At 40.8% G+C, this 10,346-nt stretch overlaps 1 pseudogene; it reads left to right on the forward strand.

Annotated features, from left to right (window-relative positions):
• Positions 1 to 5,271: 5,271 nt before the first annotated feature.
• On the forward strand, positions 5,272 to 6,302 carry LOC118986936 (PDZ and LIM domain protein 1-like; annotated as a pseudogene).
• Positions 6,303 to 10,346: the final 4,044 nt, after the last annotated feature.

The following is a 10,346-nucleotide window of genomic DNA, read 5'->3' on the forward strand; positions in this document are numbered from 1 at the left end:
TGTGTCTCATAAATTTGAGGTTGTGGTATTTTCATTTTCTTTTATTTCCAAGTAACCTTTGATTTCTTCCTTGATCTCACTGTTATCCCATTCATTTTTCAATAAAATGTTATTTAGCTTCCATGTGTTTCAATGTTTTTCATTTTTTTAATTATTTGATTTCTAGTTTCATACCATTTTGATCAGAGTAGATGCTTGATATGATTTCAATCTTCTTGAATTTATTAAGACTTATTTTGTGTCCTAACATGTGGTTTATCTTTGAGAATTTCCATGTGCACTTGAGAAGAATGTGTAGTCTGCTTCTTTGGGATAAAATGTTCTGTAATTATCAATTAAATCCATCTGATCCAGTGTGTTGTTTAAGGTCACTGTTGCCATGTTAATTTTTTGTCTGGAAGATCTATTCATTGTTGTCAGTGGGTGTTACAATCCCCTACTATTGCTCTGTCAATTTCTCCCTTAATGTCCACCAAGATTTTTTGGCTCCAACGTTGGATGCATATATGTTTAGCAGGGTTATATCCTTTAGTTGGATCAGTCATTTTAGTATTATGTAATGACCTTTTTTGTCTCTTTTTATGGCCTTTGTTTTGAAGTTTATTTAGTCAGGTATAAATATTTTACCTCAGGGTTTTTTCATTTCCATTTGCATGGAGAATTTTTTCCAGCCTTTCACTTTCATTCTGTGTGTATCTTTTGTTCTGAGGTGGGTCTCTTGCAGAGAGCATATATATGGGTCATGATTTCTTTTTTAAAAAGTATATTGTATTGATTATGCTATTACAGTTGTCCCATTTTCTTTCTCTCCTTTATCCTCTTCTGCCCAGTAACACCATTCCCTCCAGCATCCCCCCCTTAGTTCATATCTATGGATTGTACATATAAGTTCTTTGGCTTCTCTATTTCCCATACTATTCTTAATCCCTCCTGTCTATTTTGTACATATCAATTATGCTTCTTCCCTGTATGTTTTCCTCATTCTTCCTCTCCCCCTCCCCATTGATAACCCTCCATTTGATCTCCATTTCTGTGTTTCTGTTCCTGGTCTAATTGTTTCCTTAGTTTGTTTTTGTTTTTGATTTTTAGGTTTGATTGCTCATAGTTGTGAGTTTGTTGTCATTTCACTGCTCATACCTTTGATGCTCTTATTTTTATAGATATGTCCCTTTAACATTTCATAGACTAAAGGCTTAGTGATGATGAACTCCTTTAACTTGACCTTATCTGGGAAGCATTTTATCTTTCCTTCCATTCTAAATGAAAGCTTTTCTGGATAGAGTCATCTTGGATCAGGGTCCTTGCCTTTCATGACTTGGAATACTTCTTTCCAGCCCCTTCTTGCTTGTAAGGTCTCTTTTGAGAAAACAGCTGACAGTCTGATGGGAACTACTGGTTGGTAACTCTCTTGTCTTGCTGCTTTTTAGATTCTCTCCTTATCTTTAATCTTGGGTAATGTAATTATTATGTGCCTTGGTGTGTTCCTTGGCTCCAACTTCTTTGGGACTCTCTGAGCTGCCTGGACTTCCTGGAAGTCTATTTCCTTTGCTAGATTAGGGATGTTTTCTTTAATTGTTTTTTCAAATAAATTTTCAGTTTTTTTCCTCTTTCTCTTCTCCTTCTGGCACCTCTATGATTCTAGTGTTGGAATGTTTAAAGTTGTCCCAGAGGTTCCTAAGCCTCTCCTCATTTTTTTTGAATTCTTGTTTCTTCACTCTGTTCCAGTTTGTGTCTTAAACTGGTTTGTTTCTTCCTTATAGCCCAAAACATTAAATTGAATCCTGGTTTCCTTCTCTTCACTATTGTTTCCCTGTATGTTCTTCTTTATTTCACTTTGTATAGCCTTCACTTCTTCCTTTATTTTGCATCCTTACTGAATCATTTCTGTGAGCATCCTGATTACCAGTGTTTTGAACTCTGCAACTGATAAGTGAGCTATGTCCTTGTTGCTTACTTCTTTTTCTGGAGTTTTGATCTGTTCTTTCATTTGGGCCATATTTTTTTTGTACTGGCACCCCTATTACATTTCTAAGGGGTGGATCCTTAGGGATTTCCCAGGGCAGGGCGATCCACATCACTGAGTTGTGATGCTGTATATGGAGGAGGAGTCAGAAAGAGAATAATACTGGATGCTCAGCTATTTCTCCACTGTCAAGAGAATAGCAGTTTCTCCTGCCACCACAACTTTCATGCAGCTTGATTTTCTGGCAGTTCTAGTTGGTTTTTGTTTTAAAATTGGTTATTTCCTTTTTTAGTTGTGTGATGAGGTGAAGTATATCTACCTACTCCTCCATCTTGGCTGGAAGCCCCCAGGTCATGTTTTTCTCATATATCCAGCTTCCCTTTGCATTTTGACTGGATCATTTAATCTGTTTACATTTAATGTTAATATTTATAGGTACTTATTTGTTGCCAATATTCTTTACATTATGTTCTTGTCCCCATTTCTTCCTCTTCTTCTTAAATCAGGGTCTTCAGAATTTTTGGCAATACTAGTCTGGTTGTAATGAACTTCTTTAGCATCACTTTTTTTGGCCTGGCAAGCACTTTATTTCCCTTACAATTTTAAATGATAGCCTTGCTGGATAGAGTAATCTTAGTCGTAGGTTCTTGCTTTTCATCACTTTAAATATTTTGTGTCAATCCATTCTGGCTTGAGTGCTTCTGTGAAGAAATCAGCTGACATGTTTATGGACACTTTCTTGTAGATAACTACCTGTTCATTGCTTGCTGCTTTTAAGATTCTCTCTGTCTTTAACCTTTGCCATTTTAAGTATGATGTGTCTTGGTGAAGCTCTCTTTGGGTTCATCTTGATTGGGATCTCTGTGTTTCCTGAACTTTTGTGACTTTTTCTTTTACCATGTTAGGGAAGTTTTCAGCCATTATTTCTTCAAACAAGTTTTGTATCCCTTGCTCACTCTCTTCTCCTTGTGGTAATCCTATGATGCAAATGTTATTATACTTGATATTGTCCCATATGTCCCTTAGACTTTCTTAATTTTTTTTAATTATCTTGTTTTTGGTTTTTTATTCTTTCTTTCTTTTTTTAAATGTATTTTATTGATTATGCCATTACAGTTGTCCCATTTCCCCCCTTCATTCCCCTCCACCCTGCACACCCCCTCCCCCACCATCCCCCCTTTAGTTTATGACCATGTGTCATAAGTTTCTTAGATTCTATATTTCCCATACTGTTCTTGCCCCCCGATCTATTTTCTAGCTACCATCTATGCTACTTATTCTCTGTACCTTCTCCCCTCTTCTCCTCCTCACACTCCCCTGTTGCTAATCATCCATGTGATCTCCATTTCTATGGTTCTGCTCCTGATCTAGCTGTCCTCTTGGTTTGCATTTGTTTTAGGTGTGGTTGTTAATAACTGTGAGTTTGCTGTCCTTTCACTGTTCCTATTTTTATCTTCTCTTTCTTAGATAAGTCCCTTTAACATTTCATATAATAAGGGCTTGGTGATGATGAACTCCTTGAATTTGATCTTATCTGAGAAGCACTTTATCTGTCCTTCCATTCTAAATGAAAGCTATGCTGTATAAAGCAATCTTGGCTGTAGGTCTTTGGATTTCATGACTTGGAATACTTCTTTCCAGCCCCTTCTTGCCTGGAAGATCTCTTTTGAGAAATCTGCTGACAGTCTGATGGGAACTCCTTTGTAGGTGACTGTCCCCTTCTCTCTTGCTGCTTCTAGGATTCTCTCTTTCATTTTCATCTTGGCTAATGTAATTATGATGTGCTTTGGTGTGTTCCTTCTTGGGTCCACCTTCTTTGGGACTGTCTGAGCTTCCTGGATTTCCTGGAAGTCTATTTCCTTTGCCAGATTGGGGAAGTTCTCCTTTATTATTTGTTCAAATAAGTTTTCCACTTGTTGCTCTTCCTCTTCCCCTTCTGGTACCCCTATAATTCAGATGGTGGAACATTTAAAGATGTCCTGAAGGTTCCTAAGCCTCTCCTCATTTTTTGAATTCTCATTTCTTCATTCCTTTCTGGTTCGATGTTTTGTTCTTCTTCTGGTCCATTCCATTGATTTGAGTCCCAGTTTCCTTTCCATCACTATTGGTCTCCTGTGCATTTTCCTCCATTTCAATTAGTTTAGCCTTCATTTGTTCCTCTAATTTGTGACTAAAATCAACCAGTTCTGTGAGTCACCTGATCACCAGTGTTTTGAACTGTGCATCTGAAAGTTTGGCTATCTCTTGGTCACTTAGAGTTATTGGCTCTGGGGCTTTGAGTTCTTCTTGAGCCATAATGTTTTGGTCTGTTCTCACCTGTTATGTGTGAGGGTCAGAGCCATAGGTGTTCACCAGGGTGGGGCAACTCTGTTACTGGGTTGTGATGCTGTATGTAGGGGCGGGGTCAAAGAGGTGCAATGGTGGTCCCCTCTGCTGCTTCCTGCCGCTGGGGCCTGTGTGGTCTGTCTCACTGCTTGCTCCTTCGCCTGGTTTATCTGTGCACAAATGTGTGACCATGGTCAGCCAGCTGCCTTGCACCCTCACTGGGTTTGCCTGTCACAACCCCACACCTGGGATCTGCCAACCGCTGCCTGCCTGCCTGGGTGGGTCTGGCCGAGTTTTCCTGCGCAACCCGACTCCACCAGCCGCTTGCTCTGCCCCTCTTACTGGTCTGGCTGAATGGTTTGTTGTTGTCAGACTTCTGTATAGTTCAATTTTTTGTGTTTTGGTTGCATTTTTGTTACTAAAACTTTCTTGTCTTTAAATTTGGTTGTACAAGGAGGCACAGTGTTTCCACCTATGCCTCCATCTTGTCCGGGAGTCTCTATGTCCTTTCTAATGCTTACTATATCTTTGCTTAAGTTCTCAATGGGATCATCCATTCTTCCTGTAAGATCTTTGAGTATCCTTATAACCATTGTTTTAAAACCCACATCTGATATCCTGGTTATTTCCATTTCGTTTCTTTCCTCTTCAAGATTTCTCTTGGGTTTTTTTTTTTGTTTTTTGTTTTCCATTCAGGACATATTTCTTTGTCTTTCTATTTTTTGTCTCTGTGCATTATGCAGATCTGCTATGACTCCAGAGCTTCTTATGATGTATTTATGATATAGATGTCTTATGGAGCTCAGTGGCACAATCTTGCAGATCACCTGAGCTCAGTGCTCCAAAAATGTTTTCTATGGACTTTATCTGATAGCTGCCAGTGAAGGCCAGCATGATGCACTGCATCCTGTCATATCTGTCCCTGTGGGTCACCACTCACATGGTGGATCTCTATTTGCTTTGTGTCAGCAAATACCCACACCATGACAACCCAGCAAATAGTCCTCCAGAGCCAGGGGCCATGTGGTTTTCACCCTATTTGCGGCAAGTACTTCAAGCAGCCTTTTACCATTTTCTGGGGCACTCCTGGAAGCAAGGCTGCTGTAGCTGATTTGTTTTAGAGATGTAATCACAGCCATCAATGGGGAAAATACCAGCAATATGATGCACTTGGAAGCTCAGAAGAAAATCAAGGGCTGCATGGACTGCATGGCTCTCACAGTATCCTGATCTCAACATAAAGTCTGGCCTCCTCTAGTGACAGAGGAAGGAAAATGTCATAGTATAAGATGAATTTAGCCTTTAAGCCACAAGAGGTCTTGCACACAGAAAGTGCTCACAATCAGTGTGCCATGATTTCTACTGCCTCACCTGCCTCCAGCTTTGCCCTCAGTTCTGTCCTGAGTCATCACAAACCTGTACCACAACCCCCTCACCTCTAGTCTTCTAAAAGCATCTCCAACTGCAACAATGCTTTGGAATCAAAGACATCAGCCAGTGGACCAGAGATTAATGGAGAGCCTTAGAGCATTCTGTCTCCAAGTGAACTCATCATTGACAAAGAATCTAAAGTTTACAAGATAATTCAGGAGACACAGTGTTTTAATGAGCCCCCCAAATGGTCTATTTCATTCCTGTTTTTGCAGTTAATCCTGGAATCTGAAGAGAAAGGGGATCCCAAGAAGCTTTCAAGATTCCAAATTATTAAGGCTCTGGTTATCACAATGGCTGCATCAACTGGAAATGACCAGAAATTACCCATGTGTGACAAATGTGTCAGCAGCCTTGTCAGTGTGAGCAGCTGCTCACAAGTGTTCCTTCTTGGGTCCACCTTCTGAACCTGTGGGACCATCACTGCCACCCTGAGTGTTAAGTGTGCACTGACTGTGGCACAAACCTGAAACAGAAAGGCCAATTTCTTTGTGGAAGGTACAATCTACCATGAAAAGCATACAATCTACAGTGGGTCACCCCACCTGAAGGTTACAACATGGTCACTGTGTTCCCCAAGTGAACCAGAAGATCTGCATTGAACACTATTCTCCAAGTAGCCCCTGTTGTTCTCTCAATGCTCTGGCCCTCTCCTCTCTTGGAAGTTCTTGCTTACTTTGGTTTTTTCCTCTACTCATTAAATGTGGCATTCCCTTGTCCTTGACAACTGATTTGCACTGCCACGTGATGCCTGTTTTCATAATAAATGGAAGATTGTTTTGTTCAGTGTCCACTTGCCAGCATCACTGTGTCTTCTCTTAACCTCAATTCATATCTGCTGCAAATGGGCAGTAGCCAAATTTGCACAAAACCAAATTTAATATGTCTTCCATTGATTTTGTTTTTACTCTATAAATTTATAGACTAAAAAAGAATGTTTATTATAGATTATGTGCACCCTCCTGTTTTAGTTATGTGTTGAATGTTGTTTTCCTTTTTCTGGGTTAGCTAACTCTTTAGGTTGGCCAAGTATAAGAATAAACCTTGATCATCACATACGTGTCACTGTGCAAGGGCTACCCCTCAAGGCATAGTTGTTCCCAGCAGGGTTTAGTGTTTGCTGGAATCCCTGTTTGGATGTGTTGCTTGTGTGGCTAGTTGAGTCAAAATCTAATGTGGTCTGAAGCCCACTACTGATCATGTTGCTTCTGGTTCCACTTGGGCAGAGTTCAGGTACCAGTTGAAGTCAGATGTGTATAACCAGTCTTGGGCTACCTGTGTGGAGCTACTGTGCTATTCACTGTTTGTGGATGCATCTTCTTGACCTGGGTATGTGTATGAAGGGCCAATCTACATACAAAAATCGGCTTCTTCCAGCTTAGAGTTGGAGGCAGATTTATAAAGAGTAAGAGATACTCTGAGGTTTGCCTCCACCTGTCAATTACTCTGCCTCCTTCAAAGGCTGCCTGGTCTTCCAAAGACTGTAGAGTAGCCTCAGGCTGGCTGTGATATGATGCACAGATCCTTCCACCAGTCATGAACTCGATAGGTTGTGCTGACCAGAGTCAGAGGAATGGGGCTAGTGGGTCCCCTACTTGGAGGTCACATGGTCAGTCACTCAATGAGAGGAAAGTGGCTCCTATTCCAGAGCCAAACCACTCAGTATCTCCCAGAGTCTCCAACACTAGTTCCTCCAGGATTCTCATGTCACAGGTTCAGGTTAAGGTGCAGCCAGCTTTCCCCTCTGGAAGAGCAAGCTCAGTAGGAAGGAGCCACCAGGACTCAGGAGGACAGATCAAGAGTCTCCCATTAAGGGTGGAGGTGGCCAAGCTTTAAGAAGGAGGCCAAGTCCTTTGTCTTGGCATTTTAATTATGCCTCCAGGCACAATTAATTATTATCCAGACAATTATTATTCAGACAATAGCCTCCAGAAATACACACTCTGAATGTCCAAGCTCTAAGCAGTACACCCTTTTGTCCATGACACTGAGCTCAGCTGGTTGTGGCCACGGGGACTTGGGAAGAATGATACAGTCTCCTCTTTGGGGGTGGTACCAATAATCCTGTAGGAGGAGGTAGGGAATTCTCTCTAGATAGCATTGGCTGAGCTCATAGGAGTCATAGGGGTTCCCCCCCACCACAATGTAGCCATACAACCCAGCGCCTACTCACATGATTCCCAAACAAAAGCCTCCCCAAGAGACACTCCGAAAGTCCCAGCTCTGTGCAGTACTCTGATCCCCCTGTGTGACTGAACTTAGCAGGGTAAGGCCACAGAGTATCAGGGCAGGCCCAGCGATTCAACATGTGGGAGAGTGGCATCAGCTGTGCATTCGAAGTGCGAAAGAATGGTCCCCTTTCCAAAGCTACACAGTTCAATCACCATCTGAGTCTCTGCCAAGAGCTTCTCTAGAAAAAGAGGACCCTTAAGGTCCCTGCAAGGTGCAGCCAGCAAAACCCTCCTCAGAACCCCAGCACAGCAGAATGCTGTCACCAGTATTTGGGGTACCGATGCAGTGCACTCCCCAGACTGGTGCTGTAACAAGGAGTGTCAGTCCCTGGGAAGGTGGCATCTGGGTGTCTAGCAGACACTTTTCTCTCACGGATGGACTGAATATCCACTGATTTTCACCACCAGTCATTATGTGGGCTCCTCTTCTCATCTCTGTTGCTTTGGGTTGGGGATTCCAGCATGGGGTTGAGACCCCATGCTCCTCAGAGGAGTCTTTTGCAGCTGAGATATCCCTCTTCCTTCTCAGCTACCACATGTGGGTGCAGGGGGCAGCCCTTTCTGTGTCTCTGCCCTTTTCACCAGTTTCTATGAGGCTTTTTTGTAAAGCCTTGCTTATAGTACTTCAGTTCAGCTAGCCTTCAGTTGGTAATTCAGATTGATTGCTCTTTAATTTAGCTGTAAATCTGGTTTGGTACCTGGAGCAGGTCAGTGTAGCCTCCCGCCATCTTGGAATCCCTCACCACATCTTCTTTATCCATTCATCTATTGATGGACATCTAAGTTGTTTTCATACATGAGCTATAGTAAAATAATGCTGCAATGAAGATAAAGGTGCACAACAGTTCCAGAAAGTATCTATAATGCAAGCAAAGGCCTCTTCTAAGTTCCTTTTAGAAAACTACTTTATACAACTAAGCTCAGGAAGTAGGCAGACTAAAAGGCTGGCCCTGGCCAGTCTGGAGTTGAATAGTGAAACATGGTATCTCTGACTGGGACATATGCTTGGAAAATGTACAGTAAGTAGCACAACCACTGCCCCAGAGTAGAGACCACAAGTGCCCTCACTGTTATTGTTATCATGTTAATTGTTGACTATTAACTATCCTTTACTCACCTATGTAAAAGAAGTATGTCTCTACTGTTTTACTTTTTATCCAACTCCAGAGGTTTCCCTGCTTTGCTTTCTCCTGCCTCTCTTATTTATCACCAGCAGATTTTATGTAACACTTTATACCTTTATCTTTGATAGTAATATATAAAATAAGATACAAAACTGCCATTTTCCAGGGTATTTTCTCAATTCATTGAAATTTTTCATCCTGACAGTTGTCATAAGTTTGGTTCAAATGAACTCATAAAAATTCTTATAGGTTTGGACATTTCCTATGTTGAGAAATTTTAACATCTCTCTTATACACTGTATCCAGTTCACTAGCAAATCCTGTTAACTATTTCTTCAAAATGTATCTTGGATCAGGACACTTTGTTTCACTTCCACTACTATCAGTGTAGATTTAATCATCATTTTTCTCGCCTAGACTACAACCATAGTCTGATAAATCATCTCTTTTTTTTATTACCCTAAATCTTCACCAAATGGTGACTATAGTGGTGTTTTAAAGATATAAATCAAATTACATCACTCTTTTGTTCAGAAACTTCAGGTGGCTCCCATTTCTCTTAGAATTAAATTAAATCTGAATCTTTTACTGTGACTTATAAATCTCTGCATGATCTGGTCCTTAGCATCACCTCCTTTACTCACTCTGTGCCAACCACCCTGGCCTCCCTTGGTTTTTTATTGAATATTTCAGGTATGCTACCACTTCAAGGCCTTTGCAGTTACCTTTCCCTCTGTATGGCATGATTTTCCCCCAGACATCACTATGACTCAATTTACTTACCTCCTCACTTCTTTCAGATCTCTGCTTAAATATGACCAGCTCATAAAGGTAATTCTCCACCATCTTATCTAAAATAGAAGCTTTTCTTTTGTCACACTCTATCCTCTTCTTCTATATTATTTTCATCAGTGCTTATTACTACCTGACATTGTGTTGTATGTCTATTTATTTTCTGTCTTCTTCCACTATCAATAAATGATAAGCCTCATTAGGACAGAGGTTTTGTCTGATTTATTCGATGCTGTAACCCCCAAACCCAGAATAGTACGCAACAAAAATTCCTCAATAAATATTTGTTGGCTGAATATGTTGAGTGACCAAATCAGCAACATATTTGCTGATGATGGCCATGTTTACCTTAGAGAAATTCATATAGTACTCAAGAGAAGTTTTCATTATGCCCACTGTAGGTAAGTTATAGAGGAAACAAAAAAGATAAAGTTTGTCTCAGGATACTCAGTCGGTCTTTAAGGGACCCAACATAGAATT

The sequence above is a fragment of the Sturnira hondurensis genome, unplaced genomic scaffold (genome assembly GCF_014824575.4).
Source record: "Sturnira hondurensis isolate 20B ecotype Veracruz unplaced genomic scaffold, ASM1482457v3 Scaffold0004711, whole genome shotgun sequence".
Lineage (NCBI taxonomy): Eukaryota > Metazoa > Chordata > Mammalia > Chiroptera > Phyllostomidae > Sturnira > Sturnira hondurensis.